Source organism: Dasypus novemcinctus, chromosome 20 (assembly GCF_030445035.2).
Source record: "Dasypus novemcinctus isolate mDasNov1 chromosome 20, mDasNov1.1.hap2, whole genome shotgun sequence".
In the NCBI taxonomy this organism is placed as follows: Eukaryota; Metazoa; Chordata; class Mammalia; order Cingulata; family Dasypodidae; genus Dasypus; species Dasypus novemcinctus.
This window is the reverse complement of record NC_080692.1, coordinates 48,366,037-48,376,273: the sequence shown is the minus strand read 5'-3', so window position 1 is coordinate 48,376,273 and position 10,237 is coordinate 48,366,037. Positions and strand designations below refer to the sequence as shown.

Below are 10,237 nucleotides of genomic sequence, written 5' to 3'. Positions count from 1 at the left end.
CTGAGATGACCAGGGGTAAAGCAGTTTGATACTTGATTTACTCTTAGTTTTTACTTGTTTGGTGAGATATGGCTATTTCTTACTTTCTTTCTATTTCAGGGGATAAAAAGATATTTTTATCCAATGTTTTGTTTCCCTTGGGAGAGTCATTTAGGGTATTTATTACGAGATTGCTGGAAAGGGATAGCCTTGTAAAATTTCAAGTCAAAAGCAACTGGCAACTTAGTTCTGTAAATAACATTTATTCAAAGAACCCAATGATGAAAAAGCCACCAAATTTGGATACCGTTTAACAAAAAGAAGAACCAAGACTGTATAACAAGATAAAAGGGACTGTAGTTCTATTTCCTCTAGACCTTTGTGACATGACTGACAGTTAGGACCTGCCATTTGCTAACTTTTGGGAGTTACTCTACCCAAGATCCCGTAGTGTTGACTTTGAGAAGGGAAAGGTGAGTTTCAAAAGAGACTTGGATGATGGGAAGCGGTTGTGGCTCAACTGACTGAGCTTTCGCCTACCATATGGAGGGTCCAGGGTTCCATCCCCAGGGCCTCCTGACCCGTGTGGAGCTGGCCCATGCGCAGTGCTGATGCACGCAAGGAGTGCCGTGCCACGCAGGGGTGTCCCCTGTGTAGGGGTGCCCCATGCACAAGGAGTGCACCCCGCAAGGAGAGCTGCCCTGTGTGAAAAAAGCACAGCCTGCCCAGGAGTGGAGCCACACACACAGAGCTGACGCAGCAAGATGATGAAAAAAAAAAGCGGCACAGTTTCCCAGTGCCACATGACAAGAATGCAAGTGGACACAGAAGAACACGCAGCGAATGGCCACAGAGAGCAGACAACAGGGGGGAAGGGGAGAGAAATAAAATAAATCTTAACGAGAAAAGAGATGTGGATGAAGTCCCTCCTTTTAACTTATTATTATTTTTTTTAGATTTACTTTACTTATTTCTCTCCCCTTCCCTTCCACCCCCATTGTCTGCTCTCTGTGCCCATTCGCTGTGTGTTCTTCTGTGTCCACTTACATTCTTGTCAGGTGGCACCGGGAATCTGTGTCTCCTTTTTGTTGCGTCATCTTGCTGTGTCAGCTCTCCGTGTGTGCGGCCCCACTCCTGGGCAGGCTGTGCTTTGCATGCAGGGTGGCTCTCCTTGTGGGGCACACTCCTTGCGCATGGGGCTTCCCTTCGCGGGGGACACCCCTGCGTGTCACGGCACTCTTTAAGCGCAGCAGCACTGCATGTGGGCCAGCTCACCACACGGGTCAGGAGGCCCAGGGTATTAAACCCTGAACCTCCCATATGGTAGGCGGATGTTCTACCAGTTGAGCTGCATCACTTCCTGTAACTTAATGTTAATAAACAAGTTGCACTGACATCAGTCTGTGAGGTCAGTGCTTGATCCTGGATGGGAAGGTGTACATGCCCCCTGGTGGAGGTAGCCAGGTGTGCTGTGCTGACACCCAGAGACAATATTCCTCCCTGCCTTCCTGATACCAAAGACGGGTATTGCCTTCTGAGAACACTTCTGAAAAACTGTTCACTTCAGAAATTCTTGTGAACAAACTACTCTCAGGGCCAATAACAAGAGGGTAAACACAGTGTTTGCAAAAAAGGCAAATGGTTATGTCCCTGTTTTTAGCTCCATAGGGCACAACAAATTCTGCTGTAGTGAGAGTTCCTGGACCAAACTATCAAAATAGAACTTCTACACCCAGCGACAGTTTCCTGTAGCCTCACATGGACCCAAGATTTTGTCCATCTTAAAAATGCTGCCATTCCTTTGATTTCCTCAGGCTGCTGACAGAAACTTCCACTGTTTCCTGGAAGCACTTAGCTGTGAGGCACTTTGCCGCAGCGAGCACCTGTGGCAGTGGTGAGACACTTCTCGCTCCAAGTGCTGTTCCCGTTGGCAACCTGGAGCATGGGCCAAAAAGAGAGGCTGGGCAGTTCAGAATGCCCGAGCAAAAGCTCCACGAACAGCAGCTTATTCGATAACTTAAAAGATGTTTATTGAGTGCCCACTCTCGTCTGACACTGTCCTAAGAGCTGGGGATCCACAAGTGAGCAAGAAGAATCCTTTCCCTACCCGCACAGCTCAGAGTCCTCCAGTGGAAGACACGGGCAAGAAAAGAGGCGATTTCATTCCTTCGGCGTGGCATGGACCGGGATGGGCTGGTAGAAGCTGCCCCTAGAACCACCTCTGAGCCCACTCTAGTGAGAACACTACTGGCCACACACTGAGCTTTTTAAGTCAAAATTGTACCTTCACACCACGAGAGAGCATTAAATCGTTTCGCTAGAGTAAAGAAGATATGGGGGGGGGAGGCGGACTTGGCCTAATGGATAGAGCGTCCGCCTACCACATGGGAGGTCCGCGGTTCAAACCCCAGGCCTCCTCGACCCGTGTGGAGCTGGCCCATGCGCAGTGCTGATGCACACAAGGGGTGCTGTGCCACGCAGGGGTGTCCCCCGTGTAGGGGAGCCCCATGTGCAAGGAGTGCACCCCATAAGGAGAGCCACCCAGTGTGAAAAAAGTGCAGCCTGCCCAGGAGTGACGCCGCACACACCAAGAGCTGACACAGCAAGATGATGCAACAAAAAGAGACACAGATTCTGGGTGCTGCTGACAAGAATAGAAGCGGACACAGGAGAACACACAGTGAAAGGATACAGAGAGCAGACAATGGGGAGGGTGGAAAGGGGAGAGAAATTTTAAAAAAGAAGATATGGAGGGTAGGATGGGGTGGGAAAGATGGCAGGGAATGATGATGAAAATATAATTATTTGACCCTTTCTTTTTTACCTTTCAGAGAGGTTTTAAAAATACTTAAGTAGGGTGTTTAATAAATTAAACATTAGTATATTTTCCTGTCACATGGAATTCTTAGACAAGAGTGAGAAAAGGAAACAAAAGTTTTGATTTTGAACCAAGAAATCAAATTTTAGTATTTTTTCACGTTTACGAAAGTATCTTGTCTTTAAAATCAAGTTGCAACATAAAGACTATTACATCTTGGCGGTCAGCTCTGACCACACCCCCTTATTTGTAAGTCACTTAAGTGTGAGGGAGACTTTACAGACTAAAAAGCTCCACGCACAGGCTTGTAGTTGAACAGGAATGATTCTAGAATGAGCGTGTGAGGAGGCGCTCTCAGCAACAGCAGCTGAAGAACCTCACACCCTCCCTGGGGTGCCAGTGCCAGGCAAACGCCCGAGAGGCCACTTCAGGCTCCTCCCTGGTGCGCCGAGCCCGATGCTGGCACCTGGGCTGGCGCCCCCTTCTCCCCACGTCTAGCAGCCTGGGGACCACTTGCCACCACTTGTGCTCCTCTGTTCTTTCCTTGAACTCTGGACACAAAAGCAGAGTGTGATATTATAGCCACTGTCTCCATGGGGACCATGCATGCCAGCAAGGACACTTGGACCTGCTCTAGTGTGTATAGTGGAAGTCCAACTCCAGCCTGCAAGGTGTCTCCAGACCTTACCTGGAGACACCTAAGTGGGCATGTGGGCGTATTTTTGCCCGGCCCTGGCCTGTGGCCACCTCAGCTCACGTGGCTTCCTCAAGATCAGCAGATCCTGGCAGCCACCGCTCCTGCCCGAGGCGGAGCAGGTGGAGGAGGGTGTGACAGTGGGGAAACTGAAGGTTTACAGGGGGATATTGTGGGCACAAGCCTCATCAGGATGGCCTAGTGCAATGAGAGTTCTTTATTTTATTTTATTTTTCAGAAGTTCAGCAATATTTTACTGCTCAGTATACCTTTCTTGTCACTACTCTCTGAAATTTTTATTTATCCTTTTATTGAAAAAAATTAGAACTACATTTAGTTTAAAATGTTGCAAAATTTTAGAAAGCTACATTTTAAGAGCATGGCCCTTTGCCACACATTTTCAGATCGTAAAGATCTACATGTCTTCGAGCAGGGGCTCTTCACCTTTTCTCTTCCACGGACCCCTTTGCCAGTCAGGTGAAAGCCACGGACCCCTTACCAAGTCGACACTATGCTGTTTATGATTTAATAAATCGACTACACCCGCACCAACACGTCCCCACAAGAATAATGGTTTTTAAATTTTTTCAGGTCAAGCTCACTCAATTCAAGAGTTCCGTGGACTCCTGTCTTAGGGAATGAGACGTAAGAGAACGTTCGGGAGAGCGCCAGGGAAATGGACCGCCCCCTCCTGGGGTGCAGCAGACAGGTGGGCTGCTGCCGAGAGCCCCGGGGGGCGGGCCGGGCGGGTGCGTGTGAGGTGGCGGCCAGTGAACGCAGGGGGAGCCTGTGAGGAGATCAGTGGGCCCAGCTCAGACATTTTACTCAGGGCAAAATTAGCCCCTACCAGGAGGCACACACACATCCAGGTGTAAATCTTCTAAGCACCAGCAGGGGGATCTAGCAGACTGCAGTCAGGGGATTTCACTCACACACACACACACACACACACACACACATATTTTTTCAAGGCTGTACCAGAGGTTGAAACTGGGACCTTGTGTGTGCGAAGGGGGTGCTCAACCACTGAGCTACACCCACTCTGCTTTTATATATATATTTTATTAGAGAAGGTGTGGGTTGATAGAACAATCATGCATAAAATACAGGATTCCCATATACCACCCTATTATTTTTTAGTTTTTTAGTCTTCATTAGAAAAGCTATAAGTTTCCAGAAAAACCATGTTTAAAATGCAAAGTTCCCATTTAACACCCTACTATTAATACCTAGCATTGGGAAGCGGACGTGGCTCAACTGAAAGAGCATCCATCTACCGTATGGAGGGTCCAGGGTTCCATCCCCAGGACCTCCTGGCCCGTGTGGTGAGCTCGCCCATGGGCAGTGCTGCCTCAGGCAAGGAGTGCCATGCCATGCAGGGGCGCCTCTGCATAGCGTTGCCCCACACTCAAGGAGTGCACCCACAAGGAGAACTGCCCTGCGTGAAAAAAGCACAGCCCGCCCAGGAGTGGCGCTGCACACACAGAGAGCTGATGCAGCAAGATGATGCAACAAAAAAGAGACACAGTTTCCCAGTGCCGCCTGATAATGCAAGTGGATGCAGAAGAACACATAGTAAATGGACACAGAGAGCAGACAATGGAGGGGAAGGGAAGAGAAAGAAATAAAATAAATCTTAAAAAAATACCTAGCATTAATGTGGTGCATTTGTTACAATTCATGAAAGAACATTGCTATTATTGTACTATTATTTATAGTCTATCATTTATAATAGGGTTCATCATTTGTGTTGTACAGTCATGTTTTAAAAATCTTTATTCTAGTAATACACATACAAACTAAAATTAGTCCTTATAACCACATTCAAATATGCAATTCAGTGCTGTTAGTTATGTTCACAATTTTGTGCTGCCACCACCGCTACCCATTACCAAAATTTTTTCATTTTCCAAATTGAACCTCTGTACAATTTACGCATTAACTTCCTATTCCCTATTGCCATCCCACCCTCTGGTAGCCTATCCTCTAGATTCTGATGCCGAATTTGCTTATTCTAATTATTTCATGTCAGTAAAATCATAAATATCTGTCCTTTTGTGTCTGGCTTATTTCACTCAACGTGATGTCTTCAAGGTTCATCCATATCATCACATGTATCAGAAATTCATTCTATTTTACAGCCAAATAATATTCACTGTATGTATGCACCACATTTTTTTTTATCGAATCATTGGCTGATGGACGTTTGGTTTGCTTCCATCTTTCAGCAGTTGTGAACGATGCCTCTGTGAACACTGGTGTGCAAACGTCTGTTTGAATCCGTGCTTTCAATTCTTTTGGGTATAAACCTAGCAGAGGGATTGTCAGGTCATGTGGCAATTCTTAACTTTCTGAGGAATTACCAAACTGTCTTATCCAGTGGCTGCCACATTTTACATTCCCACCAGAAACGGTCACCATCACTTGGTAATTTTCCATTCTAATACCTGTAAAATAGCATCTCATTGTGGTTTTGGTTTGTATTTCCCTAGTGGCTAATGATGAGTTTTTTGGCTATTTGTATATCATCTTTAGAGAAATGTCTTTTCAAGTCTTTTGCCCACTTTAAAAATTGGATTGGCTTTTTGTTGTTAAATTAAAAGATTTCTTTATATATTCTGGACTTTAAACCCTTTTTGGATATGTGGTTTCCAAACATTTTCTCCCACTGTGTAGGCTGTTGTTTTACTTTCATGATAAAGACCTTTGATGCACAAATGTTTTAAATTTTGATGAGGTCCCATTTAAATTATTTTTTCTTTTGATGCTTATGCTTTGGGTGTAAAGTTTAAGAATAATTGCCTAACACAAGTCCTGATGTGTCCCAACATTTTCTTCTAGGAGCTTTATATATCTATTTGTTGAAGAGACTATTCTTTCCTAATTGAGTGGTTTTTGCCCCCTTGTCAAAAATCAGATGGCCACTGTATGCTTATGTTCATTTGACCATTTGCCAGGAAATGGTGTCCAGCTGTTTGGTCAAGAAAGCACTGTCCTGATTGTGAGGTCATTTCATGGATTTAAATCATCAGTAAGTTGACTGCACCTGTGACTGATTACATCTACAATCAATAAAGGATTGCCTTCCAATGATAGACATCGCACGCAACCAGCTGAAAGCTTTAAAAGGAGAAGTCATGACTGCAGCAGTCAGAAGAGAGCATGCCCACCTCTCCCTCAGCCAGCCAGCTGCTCCTGGGGAGCTCATCGAAAACCTTCCTCAGAGTTCCCAGCTTGCAGACTGCCTTCTGGAATTTGGACTTGTGTGTTCCCATAATTACATGAGATAATTTTATAAAATCTCATACTATTTCCATTAATAAATTGTCTGTTCTGCTTCCCCAGAAAGCCCTAATACAGCCATAAATATTGGTTGATTTCTGAGCTCTCATTGTTTTATATGTCTGTCCTTGTGCCATTACCATGCTGTTTTGCTTACTGTGGCTTTATAACACTTTTTTTTTTTGGAGGTACCAGGGATTGAACCCGGGATCTTGTATGTGTGATGCAAGTGCTCAATCACTGAGCTACACCCACTTTGCTACAATAAGTTGTTTTGTTTTTTTTTTTAATTTATTTTTCTCTACCCCCACCCTGCTTTTTTTTCCTGTCTGTGTCCATTCACTATGTGATCTTCTGTATCTATTTCTCTCTCTTTTTGTCTTCTCGTCTCATCTTTCTCCTCTAGGATTCAGAGGGATTTGGTTCTGGGGACCTCATGCGGAGAAAGTTTCCCTATCAATTGTGCCACCTCAGTTCCTGGTCTCGGTTGCACTTCACCTTGACTCTCCCCTTTGTCTCTCTTTAGTTGCGTCATCATCTTGCTGCATGACTCACTTGCGCGGGCACTGGCTAACCGTGCGGGCACTGGCTAACCGTGCGGGCACTTGCACGGGCACTGGCTCACCACATGGGCACTGGCTTGCTGTGCAGGCACGCTTTCTCTTCTTCTTTTTACACCAGGAGGCCCCAGGGATCAAACCCAGGTCCTTCTATATGGTAGGCAGAAGCTCTATCAGTTGAGCCACATCTGCTTCCCTTATGTCTTTAAATTTAAGGTGAGTTTCTTGTAGACAGTTATCGTTGGCTCATGCATTTTTATCCATTCTGCCAGTCTCTGCCTTTTGACTGGAGAGTGTAATCCATTTACATTTAAAGTTACTACTGGGAAGTGGACTTGGCCCAGCAGTTAGGGTGTCCGTCTACCACATGGGAGGTCTGCGGTTCAAACCCCGGGCCTCCTTGACCCATGTGGAGCTGGCCCACCTGCAGTGCTGATGCGTGCAAGGAGTGTCGTACCACGCAGGGGTGTCCCCCGTGTAGGGGAGCCCCACGCGCAAGGAGTGTGCCCTGTAAGGAGAGCTGCCCAGTGTGAAAGAAAGTGCAGCCTGCCCAGGAATGGCGCCACACACACGGAGAGCTGACACAACAAGATGATGCAACAGAGATACAGATTCCCGTGCCGCTGACAACAACAGAGCGGACAAAGAAGAACACGCAGCAAATAGACACAGAGAACAGACAACTGGGACAGGGGGGATGGGGAGAGAAATAAATAAAATAAATAAATCTTAAAAAAAAAAGTTACTACAGATAATACAGGAGTTTCTTTTGCCATTTGACTATTTAGTCTTTGTAAATCTTATACCTTTTTTGTCCCTCGATTCTTCTACAAATACCTACTTTCGTATTTATTTGTTTTTTCATATTGTACCATATTGAGTCCCTTCTCATTTCTATCTGGATATATTTTTCAGATATTTTCCTTGTGGGGCTAAAGTTTAACATCCCAGATATAACAATCATATCTGATTTGATACCAACTTGACTTAATAGCATACACATAAACTGTTCCTATACTCCTCTATCCCTATTCCTTTTTTGTACTTGTTACCTGTTATATCTTTTTTTTTTAAAGATTTATTTTAATTTTTTCCTCTCCCTTTCCCCCCATTGTCTGCTGTGTCCATTCACTGTGTGTTCTTCTGCATCCACTTGTATTATCTGCAGTTTCTTTTTTATTGTGTAATCTTGCTGCGTTAGCTCTCTGTGTATGTGCCACTCCTGGGTGAGCTGCGCTTTTTGCATGCAGGGCGGCTCTGCATGTGGAGCACACTCCTTGCGTGTGGGGAATCCCTACGCGGGGACACCCCTGCGTGGCACGGCACTCCTTGTGCGTGACAGCAGCATGGCGCATGGACCAGCTCACCACACGGGTCAGGAGGCCCTGGGGATCAAATCCTGAAGCCTCCATATGGTAGTTTGGACACTCTACCATTTGAGCCACATCTGCTTCCCCAATTATATCTTTGTATTAATAAAATTGTATGTCCAAAACCATAGATGTATCATTACTTTCTATGCATTTGTATTTTAGCACCTGGAGGAAGTAAGAAGTGGAGTTATATACCAAAAAATACAATACACTAGTACTGGCAGTTATAAAGACCCAAATGTCTCCCTTACTGGAGGTCTTTGTTCCTTTATGCCTCTCTGATCCACTGTCCAGTGTCCTTTCCTTTCAGTCTGAAGATCTCCCTTTAGCATGTACAGCAGGTCGTGTGACAAACTTCCTCAGCTTTTAATTTTTTAATTTTTAAAATTGTAAAAAAACCTGGGACTGCTTTATTCACTCCCTCATTTTTGTGTTTTTTTCTTCTTCTTCTTTATTTTCTTTTAAATGTTACATTAAAAAAATATGAGGTCCCCATATACCCTCCACCCTACCCATGCCACCCCTCCCACATCAACAAACTTTTCCATCACTGTGGCACATCCACTGCACCCAGCAAGTACATTCTGGAGAACCGCTGCAGCACACGGACAGTGGTCCACATTGTAGTCCACACTCTCTCCCAGTCCACCCAGTGGGCCATGACAGAACACACAACATCCAGCAACCATCCCTGCAGCACCATCTAGGACAACTCCAAATCCTGAAAATGCCCCCACACCATATCTCTTCTTCCTTCTTCCGACCATCAGCAGCCACCGTGGCCACCCTCTCCACATCACTACTGAAATTTCTTCCCTTACTAATCACAATATTTCCCCAGTAGAACACCAGTAAGTCCACTCTAGTCCACTCTAATCCATACTCTATTCCTCCATCTTGTGGACCTGGGATGGCTATGTCCAGTCCTCCTCTACATCAAGAGGGGGTTTAGATTCCACATGGATGATGGATGCAATTCTCCTGCTTGCAGCTGTAGGCACTCTCGGCTCCCTGGTGTGGTGGTTGACTCTCTTCACCTCCCTGTCAGCTGGCCAGGGTAAGTCCAAGAAACCAGAGGGTAGGAGCTGCAAGTCTGCTGAGGCCCAGGGCCTGGCTGTCACATGGACAGTTCGGAGATTCAGGTCTCCTGAGTATACACCAACCCAAACGCCAACCACAGGTCTGGTAAAAGTAACAGAAGAGGCATGTGTAGAAAGGGTTATATCTGAGTCCAACTCCATCACACTCAGGAACACAAACTCCAAAGTTGGGCCAACTGACATGGCGCTGAACTCCAGAGCCATCTGCCTTGACCATAGAACCTGTGGGTTGCTGCAGCCCTCAGGAGAACCAGCACCTGGATTTCCATTTACCTTGGCTGTGTCTGGTACCCTGCTGAGGCATGCATAAGCATTACCCGCTGATGACCTCCCGACTATTTTTTGGAGACTCTTAGCCATATAAACTCATTTGTCCATTCGATTTTCCCCTTTTTATCCAAAGTCAAAAAGCAGTTTTTAACACCTGATAT

The 10,237-nt window shown here is 45.6% G+C and overlaps 1 long non-coding RNA gene across 1 annotated transcript; it reads left to right on the top strand.

Moving 5' to 3' along the window:
* The first annotated feature begins 4,082 nt into the window (after positions 1-4,082).
* LOC139437094 (uncharacterized) lies at positions 4,083-6,861 on the top strand. Its single transcript, XR_011646681.1, has 2 exons — positions 4,083-4,200; positions 4,725-6,861. It is a non-coding gene; the product is annotated as an uncharacterized lncRNA (long non-coding RNA).
* The last annotated feature ends 3,376 nt before the right edge of the window (positions 6,862-10,237 follow it).